The sequence below is a fragment of the Argiope bruennichi genome, chromosome 1 (genome assembly GCF_947563725.1).
Source record: "Argiope bruennichi chromosome 1, qqArgBrue1.1, whole genome shotgun sequence".
In the NCBI taxonomy this organism is placed as follows: Eukaryota; Metazoa; Arthropoda; class Arachnida; order Araneae; family Araneidae; genus Argiope; species Argiope bruennichi.
Genome location: NC_079151.1, coordinates 133,791,238 through 133,806,389, shown reverse-complemented (window position 1 = coordinate 133,806,389; position 15,152 = coordinate 133,791,238). Strand labels below are relative to the sequence as shown.

Sequence of the window (15,152 nt, the reverse complement as noted above, 5' to 3'; positions counted from 1 at the left end):
ATTCAGGTGGGTTCGAATTTCTATCCCAAATGAAAAGCTCTAACTTTTACTAAAAGAGCTCTTTTAATTGATGTTTGTTTTCATAAAAAGTGTGACCACACTTCTACATGAGAGGCACCGACGAGATTCGAACTCGTGATCTCATGTTTACTAGACAGGCGCTTTAACCAACTAAGCCACGGCGCCTCGATTCAAGTGGGTTAAAATTTCTATCCCAAATGAAAAGCTCTAACTTTTACTAAAAGAGCTCTTTTAATTGATGTTTGTTTTCATAAAAAGTGTGCCCACACTTCTACATGAGAAGCACCGACGAGACTCGAACTCGTGATCTCCTGTCTACTAGACAGGTGCTTTAACCACCTAAGCCACGGCGCCTCGATTCAAATGGGTTCGAATTTCTATCCCAAATGAAAAGCTCTAACTTTTACTAAAAGAGCTCTTTTAATTGATGTTTGTTTTCATAAAAAGTGTGCCCACACTTCTACATGAGAGGCACCGATGAGATTCGAACTCGTGATCTCCTGTTTACTAGACAGGCACTTTAACCACCTAAGCCACGGCGCCTCCTTTCAAATGGGTTCGAATTTCTATCCCAAATGAAAAGCTCTAACTCTTACTAAAAGAGCTCTTTTAATTGATGTTTGTTTTCATAAAAAGTGTGCCCACACTTCTACATGAGAGGCACCGACGAGATTCGAACTCGTGATCTCCTGTTTACTAGACAGGCGCTTTAACCAACTAAGCCACGGCGCCTCAATTCCAATCGATTCAAATTACGATTCCAAATGAAAATCTTTAAATTTTACTAAAATAGCTCTTTTAATTGATGTTAATTTTCTTAAAAAAGTGACCATACTTCTATAAGAAAGGCGCCGACGAGATTCTAAATCATTACCTCCTGGTCACTAGACAGGCGCTATAACCAAATTAGCCACGGCGCCTCGATGCCATAGGGTTCGAATTACGATTCCAATTGTCATGCTTTAAATTTTACTAATGAGCTCTTTTAATTCATGTATGATTCATAAAAAATCTCACCACACTTCTACATAAGAGGCACCGACGAGACTCGAACTCGTGATCTCCTGTTTACTAGACAGGCGCTTTAACCACCTAAGCCACGGCGCCTCGATTCAAATGGGTTCGAATTTCTATCCCAAATGAAAAGCTCTAACTTTTACTAAAAGAGCTCTCTTAATTGATGATTGTTTTCATAAAAAGTGTGACCACACTTCTACATGAGAGGCACCGACGAGATTCGAACTCGTGATCTCCTGTTTACTAGACAGGCGCTTTAACCAACTTAGCCACGGCGCCTCGATTTCATTCGATTCGAATTACGATTCCAAATGAAAATCTTTAAATTTTTTTTAAAAATAGCTCTTTTAATTGATGTTAATTTTCTTAAAAAAGTGACCATACTTCTATAAGAAAGGCACCGACGAGATTCTAAATCATTACCTCCTGGTCACTAGACAGGCGCTATAACCAAATTAGCCACGGCGCCTCGATGCCTTAGATTTCGAATTACGATTCCAATTGTCATGCTTAAAATTTTACTAATGAGCTCTTTTAATTCATGCATGTTTTCATAAAAAACCTCACCACACTTCTACATAAGAGGCACCGACGAGACTCGAACTCGTGATCTCCTGTTTACTAGACAGGCGCTTTAACCAACTAAGCCACGGCGCCTCGATTCAAGTGGGTTCGAATTTCTATCCCAAATGAAAAGCTCTAACTTTTACTAAAAGAGCTCTTTTAATTGATGTTTGTTTTCATAAAAAGTGTGACCACACTTCTACATGAGAGGCACCGACGAGATTCGAACTCGTGATCTCATGTTTACTAGACAGGCGCTTTAACCAACTAAGCCACGGCGCCTCGATTCAAGTGGGTTAAAATTTCTATCCCAAATGAAAAGCTCTAACTTTTACTAAAAGAGCTCTTTTAATTGATGTTTGTTTTCATAAAAAGTGTGCCCACACTTCTACATGAGAAGCACCGACGAGACTCGACCTCGTGATCTCCTGTCTACTAGACAGGCGCTTTAACCACCTAAGCCACGGCGCCTCGATTCAAATGGGTTCGAATTTCTATCCCAAATGAAAAGCTCTAACTTTTACTAAAAGAGCTCTTTTAATTGATGTTTGTTTTCATAAAAAGTGTGCCCACACTTCTACATGAGAGGCACCGATGAGATTCGAACTCGTGATCTCCTGTTTACTAGACAGGCGCTTTAACCACCTAAGCCACGGCGCCTAGATTCAAATGGGTTCGAATTTCTATCCCAAATGAAAAGCTCTAACGTTTACTAAAAGAGCTCTTTTAATTGATGTTTGTTTTCATAAAAAGTGTGCCCACACTTCTACATGAGAGGCACCGACGAGATTCGAACTCGTGATCTCCTTTTTACTAGACAGGCGCTTTAACCAACTAAGCCACGGCGCCTCGATTCCAATCGATTCAAATTACGATTCCAAATGAAAATCTTTAAATTTTACTAAAATAGCTCTTTTAATTGATGTTAATTTTCTTAAAAAAGTGACCATACTTCTATAAGAAAGGCACCGACGAGATTCTAAATCATTACCTCCTGGTCACTAGACAGGCGCTATAACCAAATTAGCCACGGCGCCTCGATGCCATAGGGTTCGAATTACGATTCCAATTGTCATGCTTTAAATTTTTACTAATGAGCGCTTTTAATTCATGTATGTTTTCATAAAAAATCTCACCACACTTCTACATAAGAGGCACCGACGAGACTCGAACTCGTGATCTCCTGTTTACTAGACAGGCGCTTTAACCAACTAAGCCACGGCGCCTCGATTCAAGTGGGTTCGAATTTCTATCCCAAATGAAAAGCTCTAACTTTTACTAAATGAGCTCTTTTAATTGATGTTTGTTTTCATAAAAAGTGTGACCACACTTCTACATGAAAGGCACCGACGAGATTCGAACTCGTGATCTCCTGTTTACTAGACGGGCGCTTTAACCAACTAAGCCACGGCGCCTCGATTCCATTCGATTCGAATTACCATTCCAAATGAAAATCTTTAAATTTTTTTAAAATAGCTCTTTTAATTGATGTTAATTTTCTTAAAAAAGTGACCATACTTCTATAAGAAAGGCACCGACGAGATTCTAAATAATTACCTCCTGGTCACTAGACAGGCGCTATAAACAACTTAGCCACGGCGCCTCGATGCCATAGGGTTCGAATTACGATTCCAAATGTCATGCTTTAAATTTTACTAATGAGCTCTTTTAATTCATGTATGTTTTCATAAAAAATCTGACCACACTTCTACATGAGAGGCACCGACGAGAATCGAACTCATAATTTCCTGTTTACTAGACAGGCGCTTTAACCACCTAAGCCACGGCGCCTCGATTCAAATGGGTTCGAATTTCTATCCCAAATGAAAAGCTCTAACTTTTACTAAAAGAGCTCTCTTAATTGATCTTTGTTTTCATAAAAAGTGTGACCACACTTTTACATGAGAGGCACCGACGAGATTCGAACTCGTGATCTCCTGTTTACTAGACAGGCGCTTTAACCAACTAAGCCACGGCGCCTCAATTCCATTCGATTCGAATTACGATTCCAAATGAAAATCTTTAAATTTTTTTTAAAATAGCTCTTTTAATTGATGTTAATTTTCTTAAAAAAGTGACCATACTTCTATAAGAAAGGCACCGACGAGATTCTAAATAATTACCTCCTGGTCACTAGACAGGCGTTATAACCAACTTAGCCACGGCGCCTCGATGCCATAGGGTTCGAATTACGATTCCAAATGTCATGCTTTAAATTTTACTAATGAGCTCTTTTAATTCATGTATGTTTTCATAAAAAATCTGACCACACTTCTACATAAGAGGCACCGACGAGATTCGAACTCGTGATCTCCTGTTTACTAGACAGGCGCTTTAACCAACTAAGCCACGGCGCCTCGATTCCTTTCGATTCGAATTACGATTCCAAATGAAAATCTTTAAATTTTTTTTTAAATAGCTCTTTTCATTGATGTTAATTTTCTTAAAAAAGTGACCATACTTCTATAAGAAAGGCACCAACGAGATTCTAAATCATTACCTCCTGGTCACTAGACAGGCGCTATAACCAAATTAGCCACGGCGCCTCGATGCCATAGGGTTCGAATTACGATTCCAAATGTCATGCTTTAAATTTTACTAATGAGCTCTTTTAATTCATGTATGTTTTCATAAAAAATCTGACCACACTTCTACATGAGAGGCACCGACGAGAATCGAACTCATAATTTCCTGTTTACTAGACAGGCGCTTTAACCACCTAAGCCACGGCGCCTCGATTCAAATGGGTTCGAATTTCTATCCCAAATGAAAAGCTCTAACTTTTACTAAAAGAGCTCTCTTAATTGATCTTTGTTTTCATAAAAAGTGTGACCACACTTTTACATGAGAGGCACCGACGAGATTCGAACTCGTGATCTCCTGTTTACTAGACAGGCGCTTTAACCAACTAAGCCACGGCGCCTCAATTCCATTCGATTCGAATTACGATTCCAAATGAAAATCTTTAAATTTTTTTTAAAATAGCTCTTTTAATTGATGTTAATTTTCTTAAAAAAGTGACCATACTTCTATAAGAAAGGCACCGACGAGATTCTAAATAATTACCTCCTGGTCACTAGACAGGCGTTATAACCAACTTAGCCACGGCGCCTCGATGCCATAGGGTTCGAATTACGATTCCAAATGTCATGCTTTAAATTTTACTAATGAGCTCTTTTAATTCATGTATGTTTTCATAAAAAATCTGACCACACTTCTACATAAGAGGCACCGACGAGATTCGAACTCGTGATCTCCTGTTTACTAGACAGGCGCTTTAACCAACTAAGCCACGGCGCCTCGATTCCTTTCGATTCGAATTACGATTCCAAATGAAAATCTTTAAATTTTTTTTTAAATAGCTCTTTTCATTGATGTTAATTTTCTTAAAAAAGTGACCATACTTCTATATAAAAGGCACCAACGAGATTCTAAATCATTACCTCCTGGTCACTAGACAGGCGCTATAACCAAATTAGCCACGGCGCCTCGATGCCATAGGGTTCGAATTACGATTTCAAATGACATGCTTTAAATTTTACTAATGAGCTCTTTTAATTCATGTATGTTTTCATAAAAAACCTCACCACACTTCTACATAAGAGGCACCGACGAGACTCGAACTCGTGATCTCCTGTTTACTAGACAGGCGCTTTAACCAACTAAGCCACGGCGTCTCGATTCAAGTGCGTTCGAATTTCTATCCCAAATGAAAAGCTCTAACTTTTACTAAAAGAGCTCTTTTAATTGATGTTTGTTTTCATAAAAAATCTGACCACACTTCTACATAAGAGGCACCGACGAGATTCGAACTCGTGATCTCCTGTTTACTAGACAGGCGCTTTAACCAACTAAGCCACGGCGCCTCGATTCAATTCGATTCGAATTACGATTCCAAATGAAAATCTTTAAATTTTTTTTTTAAATAGCTCTTTTCATTGATGTTAATTTTCTTAAAAAAGTGACCATACTTCTATAAGAAAGGCACCAACGAGATTCTAAATCATTACCTCCTGGTCACTAGACAGGCGCTATAACCAACTTAGCCACGGCGCCTCGATGCCATAGGGTTCGAATTACGATTTCAAATGACATGCTTTAAATTTTACTAATGAGCTCTTTTAATTCATGTATGTTTTCATAAAATATCTCACCACACTTCTACATAAGAGGCACCGACGAGACTCGAACTCGTGATCTCCTGTTTACTAGACAGGCGCTTTAACCAACTAAGCCACGGCGCCTCGATTCCAATGGGTTCGAATTTCTATCCCAAATGAAAAGCTCTAACTTTTACTAAAAGAGCTCTTTTAATTGGTGTCTGTTTTCATAAAAAATATGACCACACTTCTAAATGAGAGGCACCGACGAGATTCGAATTCGTGATCTCCTGTTTACTAGACAGGCGCTTTAACCAACTAAGCCACGGCACCTCGATTCCACTGCGTTTGAATTTCCGTCCCAAATGAAGAGCTATAAATTTTACTAAAAGAGCTCTTTTAATTGATGTCTGTTTTCATAAAAAATGTGACCACACTTCTACATGAGAGGCACCGACGAGATTCGAACTCGTGATCTCCTGTTTACTAGACAGGCGCTTGAACCAACTAAGCCACGGCGCCTCGATTCCAATGGGTTTAAATTTCCGTCCCAAATGAAGAGCTATAAATTTTACTAAAAGAGCTCTTTTAATTGATGTCTGTTTTCATAAAAAATGTGACCACACTTCTACATGAGAGGCACCGACGAGATTCGAACTCGTGATCTCCTGTTTACTAGACAGGCGCTTTAACCAACTAAGCCACGGCACCTCGATTCCACTGCGTTCGAATTTCCGTCCCAAATGAAGAGCTATAAATTTTACTAAAAGAGCTCTTTTAATTGATGTCTGTTTTCATAAAAAATTTGAACACACTTATACATGAGAGCACCGACGAGAATCGAACTTATAATCTCCTGTGTACTGAACAGGCGCTCTAACCAACTAAGCCACGGCGCCTCGATTCCATTCGATTCGAATTATGATTCCAAATGAAAATCTTTAAATTTTTTTTAAAATAGCTCTTTTAATTGATGTTAATTTTCTTTAAAAAGTGACCATACTTCTATAAGAAAGGCACCGACGAGATTCTAAATCATTACCTCCTGGTCACTAGACAGGCGCTATAACCAACTTAGCCACGGCGCCTCGATGCCATAGGGTTCGAATTACGATTCCAAATGTCATGCTTTAAATTTTACTAATGAGCTCTTTTAGTTCATGTATGTTTTCATAAAACTCTCACCACACTTCTACATAAGAGGCACCGACGAGACTCGAACTCGTGATCTCCTGTTTACTAGACAGGCGCTTGAACCAACTAAGCCACGGCGCCTCGATTCCAATGGGTTTAAATTTCCGTCCCAAATGAAGAGCTATAAATTTTACTAAAAGAGCTCTTTTAATTCATGTCTGTTTTCATAAAAAATATGACCACACTTCTACATAAGAGGCACCGACGAGATTCGAACTCGTGATCTCCTGTTTACTAGACAGGCGCTTTAACCAACTAAGCCACGGCGCCTCGATTCCATTCGATTCGAATTACGATTCCAAATGAAAATCTTTAAATTGTACTAAAATAGCTCTTTTAATTGATGTTCATTTTCTTAAAAAAGTGACCATACTTCTATAAGAAAGGCACCGACGAGATTCTAAATCATTACATCCTGGTCACTAGACAGGCGCTATAACCAAATTAGCCACGGCGCCTCGATGCCGTAGGGTTCGAATTACGATTCCAAATGTCATGGTTAAATTTTACTAATGAGCTCTTTTAATTGATGTATGTTTTCATAAAAAATATGACCACACTTCTACATAAGAGGCACCGACGAGATTCGAACTCGTGATCTCCTGTTTACTAGACAGGCGCTTTAACCAACTAAGCCAAGGCGTCCCAATTCCACTGTGTTCGAATTTACGTCCCAAATGAAAAGCTATAAATTTTACTAAAAGAGCTCTTTTAATTGATGTCTGTTTTCATAAAAAATGTGACTACACTTCTGCATGAGGGCACCGACGAGATTCGAACTCGTGGTCTCCAGTTTACTAGAAAGGCGCTTTAACCAACTAAGCCACGGCGCCTCGATTCCATTCGATTCGAATTACGATTCCAAATGAAAATCTTTAAATTTTACTAAAATAGCTCTTTTAATTGATGTTAATTTTCTTTAAAAAGTGACCATACTTCTATAGGAAAGGCACCGACGAGATTCTAAATCATTACCTCCTGGTCACTAGACAGGCGCTATAACCAACTTAGCCACGGCGCCTCGATGCCATAGGGTTCGAATTACGATACTAAATGTCATGCTTTAAATTTTACTAATGAGCTCTTTTAATTCATGTATGTTTCCATAAAAAACCTGACCACACTTCTACATAAGAGGCACCGACGAGATTAGAAATCGTGATCTCCTGGTTACTAGACAGGCGCTTTAACCAACTAAGCCACGGCGCCTCGATTCCAATGGGTTCGAATTTCTATCCCAAATGAAAAGCTCTAACTTTTATTAAAAGAGCTCTTTTAATTGATGTTTGTTTTCATAAAAAGTGTGACCACACTTCTACATGAAAGGCACCGACGAGATTCGAACTCGTGATCTCCTGTTTACTAGACGGGCGCTTTAACCAACTAAGCCACGGCGCCTCGATTCCATTCGATTCGAATTACCATTCCAAATGAAAATCTTTAAATTTTTTTAAAATAGCTCTTTTAATTGATGTTAATTTTCTTAAAAAAGTGACCATACTTCCATAAGAAAGGCACCGACGAGATTCTAAATAATTACCTCCTGGTCACAAGACAGGCGCTATAAACAACTTAGCCACGGCGCCTCGATGCCATAGGGTTCGAATTACGATTCCAAATGTCATGCTTTAAATTTTACTAATGAGCTCTTTTAATTCATGTATGTTTTCATAAAAAATCTGACCACACTTCTACATGAGAGGCACCGACGAGAATCGAACTCATAATTTCCTGTTTACTAGACAGACGCTTTAACCACCTAAGCCACGGCGCCTCGATTCAAATGGGTTCGAATTTCTATCCCAAATGAAAAGCTCTAACTTTTACTAAAAGAGCTCTCTTAATTGATCTTTGTTTTCATAAAAAGTGTGACCACACTTTTACATGAGAGGCACCGACGAGATTCGAACTCGTGATCTCCTGTTTACTAGACAGGCGCTTTAACCAACTAAGCCACGGCGCCTCGATTCCAATGGGTTCGAATTTCTATCCCAAATGAAAAGCTCTAACTTTTACTAAAAGAGCTCTTTAATTGATGTCTGTTTTCATAAAAAATATAACCACACTTCTAAATGAGAGGCACCGACGAGATTCGAATTCGTGATCTCCTGTTTACTAGACAGGCGCTTTAACCAACTAAGCCACGGCGCCTCGATTCCATTCGATTCGAATTACGATTCCAAATGAAAATCTTTAAATTTTTTTTTAAAATAGCTCTTTTAATTGATGTTAATTTTCTTAAAAAAGTGACCATACTTCTATAAGAAAGGAGCCGACGAGATTCTAAATAATTACCTCCTGGTCACTAGACAGGCGCTATAACCAACTTAGCCACGGCGCCTCGATGCCATAGGGTTCGAATTACGATTCCAAATGTCATGCTTTAAATTTTACTAATGAGCTCTTTTAATTCATGTATGTTTTCATAAAAAATCTGACCACACTTCTACATAAGAGGCACCGACGAGATTCGAACTCGTGATCTCCTGTTTACTAGACAGGCGCTTTAACCGACTAAGCCACGGCGCCTCGATTCCAGTGGATTCGAATTACGATTCCAAATGAAAATCTTTAAATTTTACTAAAATAGCTCTTTTAATTGATGGTAATTTTCTTTAAAAAGTGACAATACTTCTATAAGAAAGGCACCGACGAGATTCTAAATCATTACCTTCTGGTCACTAGACAGGCGCTATAACCAAATTAGCCACGGCGCCTCGATGCCATAGAGTTCGAATTACGATTCCAATTGTCATGCTTTAAATTTTACTAATGAGCTCTTTTAATTCATGTATGTTTTCATAAAAAACCTCACCACACTTCTACATAAGAGGCACCGACGAGACTCGAACTCGTGATCTCCTGTTTACTAGACAGGCGCTTTAACCAACTAAGCCACGGCGCCTCGATTCAAGTGGGTTCGAATTTCTATCCCAAATGAAAAGCTCTAACTTTTACTAAATGAGCTCTTTTAATTGATGTTTGTTTTCATAAAAAGTGTGACCACACTTCTACATGAAAGGCACCGACGAGATTCGAACTCGTGATCTCCTGTTTACTAGACGGGCGCTTTAACCAACTAAGCCACGGCGCCTCGATTCCATTCGATTCGAATTACCATTCCAAATGAAAATCTTTAAATTTTTTTAAAATAGCTCTTTTAATTGATGTTAATTTTCTTAAAAAAGTGACCATACTTCTATAAGAAAGGCACCGACGAGATTCTAAATAATTACCTCCTGGTCACTAGACAGGCGCTATAAACAACTTAGCCACGGCGCCTCGATGCCATAGGGTTCGAATTACGATTCCAAATGTCATGCTTTAAATTTTACTAATGAGCTCTTTTAATTCATGTATGTTTTCATAAAAAATCTGACCACACTTCTACATGAGAGGCACCGACGAGAATCGAACTCATAATTTCCTGTTTACTAGACAGGCGCTTTAACCACCTAAGCCACGGCGCCTCGATGCCATAGGGTTCGAATTACGATTCCAAATGTCATGCTTTAAATTTTACTAATGAGCTCTTTTAATTCATGTATGTTTTCATAAAAAATCTGACCACACTTCTACATGAGAGGCACCGACGAGAATCGAACTCATAATTTCCTGTTTACTAGACAGACGCTTTAACCACCTAAGCCACGGCGCCTCGATTCAAATGGGTTCGAATTTCTATCCCAAATGAAAAGCTCTAACTTTTACTAAAAGAGCTCTCTTAATTGATCTTTGTTTTCATAAAAAGTGTGACCACACTTTTACATGAGAGGCACCGACGAGATTCGAACTCGTGATCTCCTGTTTACTAGACAGGCGCTTTAACCAACTAAGCCACGGCGCCTCAATTCCATTCGATTCGAATTACGATTCCAAATGAAAATCTTTAAATTTTTTTTAAAATAACTCTTTTAATTGATGTTAATTTTCTTAAAAAAGTGACCATACTTCTATAAGAAAGGCACCGACGAGATTCTAAATAATTACCTCCTGGTCACTAGACAGGCGCTATAACCAAATTAGCCACGGCGCCTCGATGCCATAGAGTTCGAATTACGATTCCAATTGTCATGCTTTAAATTTTACTAATGAGCTCTTTTAATTCATGTATGTTTTCATAAAAATCCTCACCACACTTCTACATAAGAGGCACCGACGAGACTCGAACTCGTGATCTCCTGTTTACTAGACAGGCGCTTTAACCAACTAAGCCACGGCGCCTCGATTCAAGTGGGTTCGAATTTCTATCCCAAATGAAAAGCTCTAACTTTTACTAAATGAGCTCTTTTAATTGATGTTTGTTTTCATAAAAAGTGTGACCACACTTCTACATGAAAGGCACCGACGAGATTCGAACTCGTGATCTCCTGTTTACTAGACGGGCGCTTTAACCAACTAAGCCACGGCGCCTCGATTCCATTCGATTCGAATTACCATTCCAAATGAAAATCTTTAAATTTTTTTAAAATAGCTCTTTTAATTGATGTTAATTTTCTTAAAAAAGTGACCATACTTCTATAAGAAAGGCACCGACGAGATTCTAAATAATTACCTCCTGGTCACTAGACAGGCGCTATAAACAACTTAGCCACGGCGCCTCGATGCCATAGGGTTCGAATTACGATTCCAAATGTCATGCTTTAAATTTTACTAATGAGCTCTTTTAATTCATGTATGTTTTCATAAAAAATCTGACCACACTTCTACATGAGAGGCACCGACGAGAATCGAACTCATAATTTCCTGTTTACTAGACAGGCGCTTTAACCACCTAAGCCACGGCGCCTCGATGCCATAGGGTTCGAATTACGATTCCAAATGTCATGCTTTAAATTTTACTAATGAGCTCTTTTAATTCATGTATGTTTTCATAAAAAATCTGACCACACTTCTACATGAGAGGCACCGACGAGAATCGAACTCATAATTTCCTGTTTACTAGACAGACGCTTTAACCACCTAAGCCACGGCGCCTCGATTCAAATGGGTTCGAATTTCTATCCCAAATGAAAAGCTCTAACTTTTACTAAAAGAGCTCTCTTAATTGATCTTTGTTTTCATAAAAAGTGTGACCACACTTTTACATGAGAGGCACCGACGAGATTCGAACTCGTGATCTCCTGTTTACTAGACAGGCGCTTTAACCAACTAAGGCACGGCGCCTCAATTCCATTCGATTCGAATTACGATTCCAAATGAAAATCTTTAAATTTTTTTTAAAATAACTCTTTTAATTGATGTTAATTTTCTTAAAAAAGTGACCATACTTCTATAAGAAAGGCACCGACGAGATTCTAAATAATTACCTCCTGGTCACTAGACAGGCGCTAGAACCAACTTAGCCACGGCGCCTCGATGCCATAGGGTTCGAATTACGATTCCAAATGTCATGGTTTAAATTTTACTAATGAGCTCTTTTAATTCATGTATGTTTTCATAAAAAATCTGACCACACTTCTACATAAGAGGCACCGACGAGATTAGAAATCGTGATCTCCTGGTTACTAGACAGGCGCTTTAACCAACTAAGCCACGGCGCCTCGATTCCAATGGGTTCGAATTTCTATCCCAAATGAAAAGCTCTAACTTTTACTAAAAGAGCTCTTTAATTGATGTCTGTTTTCATAAAAAAAATAACCACACTTCTAAATGAGAGGCACCGACGAGATTCGAATTCGTGATCTCCTGTTTACTAGACAGGCGCTTTAACCAACTAAGCCACGGCGCCTCGATTCCATTCGATTCGAATTACCATTCCAAATGAAAATCTTTAAATTTTTTTAAAATAGCTCTTTTAATTGATGTTAATTTTCTTAAAAAAGTGACCATACTTCTATAAGAAAGGCACCGACGAGATTCTAAATAATTACCTCCTGGTCACTAGACAGGCGCTATAAACAACTTAGCCACGGCGCCTCGATGCCATAGGGTTCGAATTACGATTCCAAATGTCATGCTTTAAATTTTACTAATGAGCTCTTTTAATTCATGTATGTTTTCATAAAAAATCTGACCACACTTCTACATGAGAGGCACCGACGAGAATCGAACTCATAATTTCCTGTTTACTAGACAGGCGCTTTAACCACCTAAGCCACGGCGCCTCGATGCCATAGGGTTCGAATTACGATTCCAAATGTCATGCTTTAAATTTTACTAATGAGCTCTTTTAATTCATGTATGTTTTCATAAAAAATCTGACCACACTTCTACATAAGAGGCACCGACGAGATTAGAAATCGTGATCTCCTGGTTACTAGACAGGCGCTTTAACCAACTAAGCCACGGCGCCTCGATTCCAATGGGTTCGAATTTCTATCCCAAATGAAAAGCTCTAACTTTTACTAAAAGAGCTCTTTAATTGATGTCTGTTTTCATAAAAAAAATAACCACACTTCTAAATGAGAGGCACCGACGAGATTCGAATTCGTGATCTCCTGTTTACTAGACAGGCGCTTTAACCAACTAAGCCACGGCGCCTCGATTCCATTCGATTCGAATTACCATTCCAAATGAAAATCTTTAAATTTTTTTAAAATAGCTCTTTTAATTGATGTTAATTTTCTTAAAAAAGTGACCATACTTCTATAAGAAAGGCACCGACGAGATTCTAAATAATTACCTCCTGGTCACTAGACAGGCGCTATAAACAACTTAGCCACGGCGCCTCGATGCCATAGGGTTCGAATTACGATTCCAAATGTCATGCTTTAAATTTTACTAATGAGCTCTTTTAATTCATGTATGTTTTCATAAAAAATCTGACCACACTTCTACATGAGAGGCACCGACGAGAATCGAACTCATAATTTCCTGTTTACTAGACAGGCGCTTTAACCACCTAAGCCACGGCGCCTCGATGCCATAGGGTTCGAATTACGATTCCAAATGTCATGCTTTAAATTTTACTAATGAGCTCTTTTAATTCATGTATGTTTTCATAAAAAATCTGACCACACTTCTACATAAGAGGCACCGACGAGATTCGAACTCGTGATCTCCTGTTTACTAGACAGGCGCTTTAACCAACTAAGCCACGGCGCCTCGATTCCATTCGATTCGAATTACGATTCCCAATGAAAATCTTTAAATTTTTTTTTAAATAGCTCTTTTCATTGATGTTAATTTTCTTAAAAAAGTGACCATACTTCTATAAGAAAGGCACCGACGAGATTCTAAATAATTACCTCCTGGTCACTAGACAGGCGCTATAAACAACTTAGCCACGGCGCCTCGATGCCATAGGGTTCGAATTACGATTCCAAATGTCATGCTTTAAATTTTACTAATGAGCTCTTTTAATTCATGTATGTTTTCATAAAAAATCTGACCACACTTCTACATGAGAGGCACCGACGAGAATCGAACTCATAATTTCCTGTTTACTAGACAGGCGCTTTAACCACCTAAGCCACGGCGCCTCGATGCCATAGGGTTCGAATTACGATTCCAAATGTCATGCTTTAAATTTTACTAATGAGCTCTTTTAATTCATGTATGTTTTCATAAAAAATCTGACCACACTTCTACATGAGAGGCACCGACGAGAATCGAACTCATAATTTCCTGTTTACTAGACAGACGCTTTAACCACCTAAGCCACGGCGCCTCGATTCAAATGGGTTCGAATTTCTATCCCAAATGAAAAGCTCTAACTTTTACTAAAAGAGCTCTCTTAATTGATCTTTGTTTTCATAAAAAGTGTGACCACACTTTTACATGAGAGGCACCGACGAGATTCGAACTCGTGATCTCCTGTTTACTAGACAGGCGCTTTAACCAACTAAGCCACGGCGCCTCAATTCCATTCGATTCGAATTACGATTCCAAATGAAAATCTTTAAATTTTTTTTAAAATAACTCTTTTAATTGATGTTAATTTTCTTAAAAAAGTGACCATACTTCTATAAGAAAGGCACCGACGAGATTCTAAATAATTACCTCCTGGTCACTAGACAGGCGCTATAACCAAATTAGCCACGGCGCCTCGATGCCATAGAGTTCGAATTACGATTCCAATTGTCATGCTTTAAATTTTACTAATGAGCTCTTTTAATTCATGTATGTTTTCATAAAAAACCTCACCACACTTCTACATAAGAGGCACCGACGAGACTCGAACTCGTGATCTCCTGTTTACTAGACAGGCGCTTTAACCAACTAAGCCACGGCGCCTCGATTCAAGTGGGTTCGAATTTCTATCCCAAATGAAAAGCTCTAACTTTTACTAAATGAGCTCTTTTAATTGATGTT

General features: G+C 38.7%; 51 non-coding genes across 51 annotated transcripts; all 51 read right to left on the bottom strand.

Annotated features, from left to right (window-relative positions):
- Positions 1 to 112: 112 nt before the first annotated feature.
- Positions 113 to 186, bottom strand: Trnat-agu (transfer RNA threonine (anticodon AGU)). The gene has a single exon. It is a non-coding gene; the product is annotated as a tRNA-Thr (tRNA).
- A 304-nt stretch (positions 187 to 490) lies between these two features.
- Positions 491 to 564, bottom strand: Trnat-agu (transfer RNA threonine (anticodon AGU)). Its single transcript has one exon. It is a non-coding gene; the product is annotated as a tRNA-Thr (tRNA).
- A 115-nt stretch (positions 565 to 679) lies between these two features.
- Trnat-agu (transfer RNA threonine (anticodon AGU)) lies at positions 680 to 753 on the bottom strand. The gene has a single exon. It is a non-coding gene; the product is annotated as a tRNA-Thr (tRNA).
- Positions 754 to 1,054: 301 nt separating this feature from the next.
- On the bottom strand, positions 1,055 to 1,128 carry Trnat-agu (transfer RNA threonine (anticodon AGU)). The gene has a single exon. It is a non-coding gene; the product is annotated as a tRNA-Thr (tRNA).
- A 115-nt stretch (positions 1,129 to 1,243) lies between these two features.
- Positions 1,244 to 1,317, bottom strand: Trnat-agu (transfer RNA threonine (anticodon AGU)). Its single transcript has one exon. It is a non-coding gene; the product is annotated as a tRNA-Thr (tRNA).
- Positions 1,318 to 1,621: 304 nt separating this feature from the next.
- On the bottom strand, positions 1,622 to 1,695 carry Trnat-agu (transfer RNA threonine (anticodon AGU)). Its single transcript has one exon. It is a non-coding gene; the product is annotated as a tRNA-Thr (tRNA).
- Positions 1,696 to 1,810: 115 nt separating this feature from the next.
- Positions 1,811 to 1,884, bottom strand: Trnat-agu (transfer RNA threonine (anticodon AGU)). Its single transcript has one exon. It is a non-coding gene; the product is annotated as a tRNA-Thr (tRNA).
- Positions 1,885 to 2,188: 304 nt separating this feature from the next.
- Positions 2,189 to 2,262, bottom strand: Trnat-agu (transfer RNA threonine (anticodon AGU)). Its single transcript has one exon. It is a non-coding gene; the product is annotated as a tRNA-Thr (tRNA).
- A 115-nt stretch (positions 2,263 to 2,377) lies between these two features.
- Trnat-agu (transfer RNA threonine (anticodon AGU)) lies at positions 2,378 to 2,451 on the bottom strand. Its single transcript has one exon. It is a non-coding gene; the product is annotated as a tRNA-Thr (tRNA).
- Positions 2,452 to 2,754: 303 nt separating this feature from the next.
- Positions 2,755 to 2,828, bottom strand: Trnat-agu (transfer RNA threonine (anticodon AGU)). The gene has a single exon. It is a non-coding gene; the product is annotated as a tRNA-Thr (tRNA).
- Positions 2,829 to 2,943: 115 nt separating this feature from the next.
- On the bottom strand, positions 2,944 to 3,017 carry Trnat-agu (transfer RNA threonine (anticodon AGU)). Its single transcript has one exon. It is a non-coding gene; the product is annotated as a tRNA-Thr (tRNA).
- A 302-nt stretch (positions 3,018 to 3,319) lies between these two features.
- On the bottom strand, positions 3,320 to 3,393 carry Trnat-agu (transfer RNA threonine (anticodon AGU)). The gene has a single exon. It is a non-coding gene; the product is annotated as a tRNA-Thr (tRNA).
- A 115-nt stretch (positions 3,394 to 3,508) lies between these two features.
- On the bottom strand, positions 3,509 to 3,582 carry Trnat-agu (transfer RNA threonine (anticodon AGU)). The gene has a single exon. It is a non-coding gene; the product is annotated as a tRNA-Thr (tRNA).
- A 303-nt stretch (positions 3,583 to 3,885) lies between these two features.
- Positions 3,886 to 3,959, bottom strand: Trnat-agu (transfer RNA threonine (anticodon AGU)). Its single transcript has one exon. It is a non-coding gene; the product is annotated as a tRNA-Thr (tRNA).
- Positions 3,960 to 4,262: 303 nt separating this feature from the next.
- Positions 4,263 to 4,336, bottom strand: Trnat-agu (transfer RNA threonine (anticodon AGU)). Its single transcript has one exon. It is a non-coding gene; the product is annotated as a tRNA-Thr (tRNA).
- A 115-nt stretch (positions 4,337 to 4,451) lies between these two features.
- Trnat-agu (transfer RNA threonine (anticodon AGU)) lies at positions 4,452 to 4,525 on the bottom strand. Its single transcript has one exon. It is a non-coding gene; the product is annotated as a tRNA-Thr (tRNA).
- Positions 4,526 to 4,828: 303 nt separating this feature from the next.
- Trnat-agu (transfer RNA threonine (anticodon AGU)) lies at positions 4,829 to 4,902 on the bottom strand. Its single transcript has one exon. It is a non-coding gene; the product is annotated as a tRNA-Thr (tRNA).
- Positions 4,903 to 5,205: 303 nt separating this feature from the next.
- On the bottom strand, positions 5,206 to 5,279 carry Trnat-agu (transfer RNA threonine (anticodon AGU)). Its single transcript has one exon. It is a non-coding gene; the product is annotated as a tRNA-Thr (tRNA).
- Positions 5,280 to 5,394: 115 nt separating this feature from the next.
- Positions 5,395 to 5,468, bottom strand: Trnat-agu (transfer RNA threonine (anticodon AGU)). The gene has a single exon. It is a non-coding gene; the product is annotated as a tRNA-Thr (tRNA).
- A 304-nt stretch (positions 5,469 to 5,772) lies between these two features.
- Trnat-agu (transfer RNA threonine (anticodon AGU)) lies at positions 5,773 to 5,846 on the bottom strand. The gene has a single exon. It is a non-coding gene; the product is annotated as a tRNA-Thr (tRNA).
- A 115-nt stretch (positions 5,847 to 5,961) lies between these two features.
- On the bottom strand, positions 5,962 to 6,035 carry Trnat-agu (transfer RNA threonine (anticodon AGU)). The gene has a single exon. It is a non-coding gene; the product is annotated as a tRNA-Thr (tRNA).
- Positions 6,036 to 6,150: 115 nt separating this feature from the next.
- On the bottom strand, positions 6,151 to 6,224 carry Trnat-agu (transfer RNA threonine (anticodon AGU)). The gene has a single exon. It is a non-coding gene; the product is annotated as a tRNA-Thr (tRNA).
- Positions 6,225 to 6,339: 115 nt separating this feature from the next.
- On the bottom strand, positions 6,340 to 6,413 carry Trnat-agu (transfer RNA threonine (anticodon AGU)). Its single transcript has one exon. It is a non-coding gene; the product is annotated as a tRNA-Thr (tRNA).
- Positions 6,414 to 6,903: 490 nt separating this feature from the next.
- On the bottom strand, positions 6,904 to 6,977 carry Trnat-agu (transfer RNA threonine (anticodon AGU)). The gene has a single exon. It is a non-coding gene; the product is annotated as a tRNA-Thr (tRNA).
- A 115-nt stretch (positions 6,978 to 7,092) lies between these two features.
- On the bottom strand, positions 7,093 to 7,166 carry Trnat-agu (transfer RNA threonine (anticodon AGU)). Its single transcript has one exon. It is a non-coding gene; the product is annotated as a tRNA-Thr (tRNA).
- A 301-nt stretch (positions 7,167 to 7,467) lies between these two features.
- Positions 7,468 to 7,542, bottom strand: Trnat-agu (transfer RNA threonine (anticodon AGU)). The gene has a single exon. It is a non-coding gene; the product is annotated as a tRNA-Thr (tRNA).
- Positions 7,543 to 7,655: 113 nt separating this feature from the next.
- Trnat-agu (transfer RNA threonine (anticodon AGU)) lies at positions 7,656 to 7,729 on the bottom strand. The gene has a single exon. It is a non-coding gene; the product is annotated as a tRNA-Thr (tRNA).
- A 491-nt stretch (positions 7,730 to 8,220) lies between these two features.
- Positions 8,221 to 8,294, bottom strand: Trnat-agu (transfer RNA threonine (anticodon AGU)). Its single transcript has one exon. It is a non-coding gene; the product is annotated as a tRNA-Thr (tRNA).
- Positions 8,295 to 8,596: 302 nt separating this feature from the next.
- Positions 8,597 to 8,670, bottom strand: Trnat-agu (transfer RNA threonine (anticodon AGU)). The gene has a single exon. It is a non-coding gene; the product is annotated as a tRNA-Thr (tRNA).
- A 115-nt stretch (positions 8,671 to 8,785) lies between these two features.
- Positions 8,786 to 8,859, bottom strand: Trnat-agu (transfer RNA threonine (anticodon AGU)). Its single transcript has one exon. It is a non-coding gene; the product is annotated as a tRNA-Thr (tRNA).
- A 114-nt stretch (positions 8,860 to 8,973) lies between these two features.
- Trnat-agu (transfer RNA threonine (anticodon AGU)) lies at positions 8,974 to 9,047 on the bottom strand. Its single transcript has one exon. It is a non-coding gene; the product is annotated as a tRNA-Thr (tRNA).
- A 304-nt stretch (positions 9,048 to 9,351) lies between these two features.
- Positions 9,352 to 9,425, bottom strand: Trnat-agu (transfer RNA threonine (anticodon AGU)). The gene has a single exon. It is a non-coding gene; the product is annotated as a tRNA-Thr (tRNA).
- Positions 9,426 to 9,727: 302 nt separating this feature from the next.
- Positions 9,728 to 9,801, bottom strand: Trnat-agu (transfer RNA threonine (anticodon AGU)). Its single transcript has one exon. It is a non-coding gene; the product is annotated as a tRNA-Thr (tRNA).
- Positions 9,802 to 9,916: 115 nt separating this feature from the next.
- On the bottom strand, positions 9,917 to 9,990 carry Trnat-agu (transfer RNA threonine (anticodon AGU)). The gene has a single exon. It is a non-coding gene; the product is annotated as a tRNA-Thr (tRNA).
- A 302-nt stretch (positions 9,991 to 10,292) lies between these two features.
- Trnat-agu (transfer RNA threonine (anticodon AGU)) lies at positions 10,293 to 10,366 on the bottom strand. The gene has a single exon. It is a non-coding gene; the product is annotated as a tRNA-Thr (tRNA).
- A 114-nt stretch (positions 10,367 to 10,480) lies between these two features.
- Positions 10,481 to 10,554, bottom strand: Trnat-agu (transfer RNA threonine (anticodon AGU)). The gene has a single exon. It is a non-coding gene; the product is annotated as a tRNA-Thr (tRNA).
- A 115-nt stretch (positions 10,555 to 10,669) lies between these two features.
- On the bottom strand, positions 10,670 to 10,743 carry Trnat-agu (transfer RNA threonine (anticodon AGU)). Its single transcript has one exon. It is a non-coding gene; the product is annotated as a tRNA-Thr (tRNA).
- Positions 10,744 to 11,046: 303 nt separating this feature from the next.
- Trnat-agu (transfer RNA threonine (anticodon AGU)) lies at positions 11,047 to 11,120 on the bottom strand. Its single transcript has one exon. It is a non-coding gene; the product is annotated as a tRNA-Thr (tRNA).
- A 115-nt stretch (positions 11,121 to 11,235) lies between these two features.
- On the bottom strand, positions 11,236 to 11,309 carry Trnat-agu (transfer RNA threonine (anticodon AGU)). The gene has a single exon. It is a non-coding gene; the product is annotated as a tRNA-Thr (tRNA).
- Positions 11,310 to 11,611: 302 nt separating this feature from the next.
- On the bottom strand, positions 11,612 to 11,685 carry Trnat-agu (transfer RNA threonine (anticodon AGU)). Its single transcript has one exon. It is a non-coding gene; the product is annotated as a tRNA-Thr (tRNA).
- Positions 11,686 to 11,799: 114 nt separating this feature from the next.
- Positions 11,800 to 11,873, bottom strand: Trnat-agu (transfer RNA threonine (anticodon AGU)). The gene has a single exon. It is a non-coding gene; the product is annotated as a tRNA-Thr (tRNA).
- Positions 11,874 to 11,988: 115 nt separating this feature from the next.
- On the bottom strand, positions 11,989 to 12,062 carry Trnat-agu (transfer RNA threonine (anticodon AGU)). Its single transcript has one exon. It is a non-coding gene; the product is annotated as a tRNA-Thr (tRNA).
- A 491-nt stretch (positions 12,063 to 12,553) lies between these two features.
- Positions 12,554 to 12,627, bottom strand: Trnat-agu (transfer RNA threonine (anticodon AGU)). Its single transcript has one exon. It is a non-coding gene; the product is annotated as a tRNA-Thr (tRNA).
- Positions 12,628 to 12,929: 302 nt separating this feature from the next.
- Trnat-agu (transfer RNA threonine (anticodon AGU)) lies at positions 12,930 to 13,003 on the bottom strand. The gene has a single exon. It is a non-coding gene; the product is annotated as a tRNA-Thr (tRNA).
- A 302-nt stretch (positions 13,004 to 13,305) lies between these two features.
- Positions 13,306 to 13,379, bottom strand: Trnat-agu (transfer RNA threonine (anticodon AGU)). Its single transcript has one exon. It is a non-coding gene; the product is annotated as a tRNA-Thr (tRNA).
- Positions 13,380 to 13,681: 302 nt separating this feature from the next.
- Trnat-agu (transfer RNA threonine (anticodon AGU)) lies at positions 13,682 to 13,755 on the bottom strand. Its single transcript has one exon. It is a non-coding gene; the product is annotated as a tRNA-Thr (tRNA).
- Positions 13,756 to 13,869: 114 nt separating this feature from the next.
- Positions 13,870 to 13,943, bottom strand: Trnat-agu (transfer RNA threonine (anticodon AGU)). Its single transcript has one exon. It is a non-coding gene; the product is annotated as a tRNA-Thr (tRNA).
- A 303-nt stretch (positions 13,944 to 14,246) lies between these two features.
- Trnat-agu (transfer RNA threonine (anticodon AGU)) lies at positions 14,247 to 14,320 on the bottom strand. Its single transcript has one exon. It is a non-coding gene; the product is annotated as a tRNA-Thr (tRNA).
- A 114-nt stretch (positions 14,321 to 14,434) lies between these two features.
- Trnat-agu (transfer RNA threonine (anticodon AGU)) lies at positions 14,435 to 14,508 on the bottom strand. Its single transcript has one exon. It is a non-coding gene; the product is annotated as a tRNA-Thr (tRNA).
- Positions 14,509 to 14,623: 115 nt separating this feature from the next.
- On the bottom strand, positions 14,624 to 14,697 carry Trnat-agu (transfer RNA threonine (anticodon AGU)). The gene has a single exon. It is a non-coding gene; the product is annotated as a tRNA-Thr (tRNA).
- A 303-nt stretch (positions 14,698 to 15,000) lies between these two features.
- Positions 15,001 to 15,074, bottom strand: Trnat-agu (transfer RNA threonine (anticodon AGU)). Its single transcript has one exon. It is a non-coding gene; the product is annotated as a tRNA-Thr (tRNA).
- Positions 15,075 to 15,152: the final 78 nt, after the last annotated feature.